The following is a 5,720-nucleotide window of genomic DNA, read 5'->3' as shown; positions in this document are numbered from 1 at the left end:
TGGGGCTGTATAAGGCACTGGTCACAGGGGGGTAATGCTGGGGCTGTATAAGGCACTGGTCACAGGGGGGTAATGCTGGGGCTGTATAAGGCACTGGTCACAGGGGTGTGTGTGATGCCGGGGCTGTATAAGGCGCTGGTCACAGGGGGGTAATGCTGGGGCTGTATAAGGCACTGGTCACAGGGGTGTGTGTGATGCTGGGGCTGTATAAGGCGCTGGTCACAGGGGATGTGATGCTGGGGCTGTATAAGGCACTGGTCACAGGGGGGGTAATGCTGGGGCTGTATAAGGCGCTGGTCACAGGGGATGTAATGCTGGGGCTGTATAAGACACTGGTCACAGGGGATGTAATGCTGGGGCTGTATAAGGCGCTGGTCACAGGGGGGTGTGTGATGCTGGGGCTGTACAAGGCGCTGGTCACAGGGGTGTGTGTGATGCTGGGGCTGTACAAGGCACTGGTCACAGGGGGGGGTGATGCTGGGGCTGTATAAGGCACTGGTCAGGCCGCATTTGGAATATTGTGAGCAATTTTTTGTTTAGATTTAGATTTAGAGATACAGCGCAGAAACAGGCCCTTCAGCCCACCGAGTCCAAGCCTCCCAGCGATCCCCGCACATTAACACTATCCTACACACACTAGGGACAACTTTTACATTTACCCAGCCAATTAACCTACAAACCTGTACGTCTTTGGAGTGTGGGAGGAAACCAAAGATCTCAGAGAAAACCCACGCAGGTCACGGGGAGAACGTACAAACTCCGTACAGACAGCGCCCGTAGTCGGGATGGAACCCAGGTCTCTGGCGTTGCAAGTGCTGTAAGGCAGCAACTCTACCGCTGTGTCACCGTGCCCTGGAAATATGTTGTAAAATATCTCTGGGTCTCCAGTGTGGTTACATCAACCCCTGTCTGACTCTATCATTGCATTCAATGTCAGAACCGTTGGACTCCTTGGATAAAAGATTGAAGTATTTGCTTTTCAGTTTCCATCACTTCAAACAAGTGGAGCGCCTTTCTTCACCAGAGTCACACCGAGAGAAAGCAGAAGCTCTCTCTGACCGCAGACCAAGCATGACTTTGATGTTTGGGCAGCATGTTTAAAATGCTAATGTAGACAGTGTCCTCTCATACTAGAGTGTCACTTACAATTACAGCAGGGAGGGCAGGGAGGGCAAGTGGCATCCACTGATGGAGGATGCAAGTTGGAACCCATTAGGCAGCACAGGGTGAAGGATGATGAGCTTCTGCTGACTTGCCTGCTTTATAGACATCCCTTGAAGTTCAAAGAGAAATACAGACGTTCATGTACCCTCGTTGCCTTTCTCTGTGTAGACGCACATTGACAAGCAGTAACTTTCACTGGTGATCAAGTTGGACCCCATTAGGCAGCACAGGCTGAAGGTTGATGAGCTTCTGCCCGTAGTCAGGATCGAACCTGAGTCTCCGGCACTGCATTCGCTGTAAGGCAGCAACTCTACCGCTGCGCCACCGTGGCCAGTACCAGTCAGAATAAGACATCACGTTTGACACATACATCACAGCCATCACAGTAACGGTTGTTACATTAAAAAAAATGGTGCCTTTCAAATCAAAAATCAATCTTCAGTCTACAACATCATCTAAAGTCTTCTCTTCTGTGTGCTGATGTACAACACGTTGTTGCCTCGAATAAATGCATCTCCATATTTGTTCTTAAGCTGACCGTTTACATATTCTTCTGTGTTCCAGTGCTATGTTCATATATCCATCCAAACATGCTAAAACACCTCGGTAATCCACACTCGAGTTCAGTTTAACCACCACTGGCCTCCCTATGATTTGTTTTAGAAAATCAATGGGTGATTGCTTTCTCAGGCTCATTTTGCATCCTTCAGCTTATGCACGGTCCTCTGATGGTTTGATTGGAACACGGCCCGGACGGTCCCAAACCCCTTGCACCCAGAATCCGCCAAGCGATTCGAACACGGCCCGGACGGTTCCAAACCCCCTGCATTTTGGGCCCCATATCTGAGGAATGATGTGCTGGCTCTGGAGAGGGTCTAGAGGAGGTTTACAAGAATGATCCCAGGAATGAGTGGGTTAACTTATGATGAGCGTTTGTCCGCACTGGGCCTGTACTCGCTGGAGTTTAGAAGAATGAGAGGGGACCTTATTGAAACGTACCGAATAGTGAAAAGCTTGGATAGAGTGGATGTGGAGAGGATGTTTCCACTAGTGGGAGAGTCTAGGATTGGAGATCATAGCCACAGAATTAAAGGACGTTCCTTTGGGACTGAGATGAGGAGGAATTTAGTCAGAGGATGGTGAATCTGTGGAATTCTTTGCCTTAGAAGGCTGTGGAGGTTGTCAGTGGATATATTTAAGGCAGAGATAGATAAGATTCTTGATTAGTACAGGTGTCAGGGGTTATGGGGAGAAGGCAGGAGAATGGGGTTAGGAGGGAGAGATAGATCAGCCATGATTGAATGGCTGAGTAGACTTGATGGGACGAATGGCCTAATTCTGCTTCTTTCACTTATGAACTTATAACATCAAGGAGTGAGGTGAATGGTTAGGATTGGTGCCATAATATTTAAAAAATGAGTAGAAACAAGGAAATGCAGGAGCTGGCTTACAAAAAAATGGCAGTGTGATGGAGTAACTCAGCGGGTCAGGTAGCATCTGTGGAGAACATGGATAAGTGACGTTTCACAGAGTGCTGGAGTAACTCAGCGGGTCAGGCAGCATCTGTGGAGAACATGGATAGGTGACGTTTCATGTTGGGACTCTTCTTGATTCTGATTGTAGAGGGGGTAAGGAAGCTGGAGGAGAGGAGAGGCAGGACAAAGCGTGGCAGGAGATAGGTTGCTGCAGCTGAGGTGTATTTTTAATAGACGGATGGTTGGACAAAGGCCAGAGGTGAAACGACAGAAGGTGTGAGACAAAAGTAATGAAGAGTTGCGAATTGTGAAGCTGGAGGAAAGAATGTAGGCGGGAGGGGTTGAAGAGGAGAAAGAAATAGTTGAGTCTCAGTGGGTCAGGCAGCATCTGTGGAGAACACAACAGTGACATTTCAGTTCAGGACCTTCCTTTCTTCTTTGTGTCTTGCTATTTCAACCAAATAAGACTCAGATGACATAAATCTTGAGTTTTGGGACATATTTATAGGTAGTGAAGTTATGATGGAAAGATAAAGAGCTCTATTGATCCAGTTTCTACTAAAAACAAGGGGAATGAAATAGGTTTATAGCTGAGACTGCTACAGCACCATATCACCAGAAGAGTTTTAAAAGAATTGGGAGATGCAATGACCACTGTGTTATTGATAAAGTAGATGGCAAGCAGAACTTTACTGGAAACAGAGGAATGGAACAAATGAAACTGTGAGAAGGTCAGCAGGCTTGGGTGTTACATCACGCCAGGGAGAGAGAGGGGGAACGTGAAAGAATTTCTACTCTCATCTCAAATGCTGCAAGGGGTTTGAAACTTTGATTGGGTCTGCATTTTACGGTGCTCTGATTTACTTATTGATTTATTGGTGTCATCACACAGCTGTCTGCAGATTTTAGTGCCACGTCCTTGGCTTCTGCAAGATCCTTTCCAGTGCATGTGTCATGCAGCACGTCACAGCTCAGGGGATGTGGGGGCCATTGCAGGAGCATTCTCATCACGGTCCCTGTCAGATTCTACGAGCATCTGTGAATCCTGCTCCCACCCCACACACTGTACCCATCGCTACCAACGCTCTAGTATTGAGGGGGAGTAATTGAGTGCTCATAGAGGTCTCAGGCCAGTTGAGAAAGCGTCACCACAAGCTTGTACATGCACTGCTCCAGAGGCACCTCAGCTCCAGGATCCTCCCTCTCTGGCCTGGCCACGGAGTTACTAACTACCATGCTGCTTCCGAGCAGCAGCGTGCCAATGGCCAAAGTTCTCAAATGGAATATTGCCTGGGACATGAAAGAAAAACTGAACAGTAAGTCTATGGTAGAGGTACAAAATGCTGGAGTAACTCAGCGGGTCAGGCAGCATCTTGGGAGAGAAGGAATGGGTGACGTTTCGGGACGAGACCCTTCTTCAGATTGACTGGGAAGAGTCTATAATCTCAAAAGACGAGGAATAAGTTCATGTCGTAGGAGAAGAATTAGGCCATTTGGCCCATCGAGTCTACTCCGCCATTCAATTATGGCTAATCTATCTCTCCCTCTCTACCCCATTCTCCTGCCTTCTCCCCATAACCTTTGACAACCTTACTAATAAAGCATCAGCCAATCTCTGCTTTAAAAATATCCAATGACTTGGTCTCCACAGCTGTCCGTGACAATGAATTCCACAGATTCACCACCCACTGACTCAAGAAACTACTCCTCATCTCCTTTCTGAAGGAACGTCCTTCAGTTCTGAGGCTGAGAAAGGGTGAAGATCGATGACCAGAGGATCTACAGTATTGCTGCCCATTTAAATTGTTTATAATCTTTAATATAGTGGGCACAGCTACCAAGCCATTGCATTGCTGGATGGACAATACACAGTGATACTCTTCACTGATGGAAACCTGCATTCTATATTTGCACTCAGAGAGTTGTAAATCTGTGGAGTTTTCTGCCCCAGGAGGCCAATTCTCTGGATGCTTTCAAGAGAGAGCTAGATAGAGCTCTTAATGATAGTGGAGTCAGGGGCTATGGGGAGAGGGCAGGAACGGGGTACTGATTGAGACTGATCAGCCATGATCACATTGAATGGCGGTGCTGGCTCGAAGGGCCGAGTGGCCTCCTCCTGCACCTATTGTCTATTGTCTATTGTCGTTCAATTCTCTTTCAATTATTGCCTTGCCATGGAAGCATAATCTGAACCTTCATAATCTTGTGTTCAAAGGAACATGCGTTTGATGTGCCTTCTTAATATCAACACCTTCACTGTTAATTGCCACCAACTACAAGAACCTTATTATTGAAGGTAGTCATAAAGTGCTGGAGTAACTCAGCGGGTCAGGCAGCATCTCTGGAGAACATGGATAGGTGACGTTTCACAGAGTGCTGGAGTAACTCAGCGGGTCAGGCAGCATCTCTGGAGAACATGGATAGGTGACGTTTCACAGAGTGCTGGAGTAACTCAGTGGGGCGGGCAGCATCCCTGGAGAGAAGGAATGGGTGACGTTTCGGGTCGAGACCCTTCTTCAGACTGATGTCAGGGGAGGGGGCTAGACAAATATAGGATGTAGTAGGAGACGGGAGGACTAGTGGAAGAACTGGGAAGAGAGGGACAGATTTAAACCAGCATCTGCAATTTTCTTTCCTAGAACCTTATTATTTATCACTTTGATTTGGTGAATCTTTCCAATAATCTTGATGTTGTGTATCTTGGAATTCATCCATCATTCTAAAGAAAACATAATAGTTTCTTCAACTTTTGTTGCATTTTTAATTTGTTTATATCTATAATCACAATTACAACTTGCCTCTGCATTCTCTCAAGGCCTTGCAAATACAAATGGGTTCCTTCCTATTTGATCATTCATCTGTTAAACCCAACACTACAATTCCAGCTCTTATTGAGGAAAGCTAAACTAATCTGTAATGCGGAGGGCAAGCAATGAAATTCCATTGTCTACGTTCAAAAGAAAGATGGGGGGGGGGGGAAAGAGAATCCTGCAGAGATTTGGAGATGGAATGGTTGCCATATAACCATATAACCATATAACCATATAACAAATAATGATCAAAGAGAAATTCATGGGACAG

General features: G+C 46.6%; 1 pseudogene; it reads right to left on the bottom strand.

Moving 5' to 3' along the window:
• Nucleotides 1–1,565: 1,565 nt before the first annotated feature.
• LOC144607185 (U6 snRNA-associated Sm-like protein LSm6 pseudogene) lies at nucleotides 1,566–1,860 on the bottom strand (annotated as a pseudogene).
• Nucleotides 1,861–5,720: the final 3,860 nt, after the last annotated feature.

The sequence above is a fragment of the Rhinoraja longicauda genome, chromosome 28 (assembly GCF_053455715.1).
Source record: "Rhinoraja longicauda isolate Sanriku21f chromosome 28, sRhiLon1.1, whole genome shotgun sequence".
NCBI classification, from domain to species: domain Eukaryota; kingdom Metazoa; phylum Chordata; class Chondrichthyes; order Rajiformes; family Arhynchobatidae; genus Rhinoraja; species Rhinoraja longicauda.
This window is presented reverse-complemented; position numbering and strand designations above follow the sequence as displayed.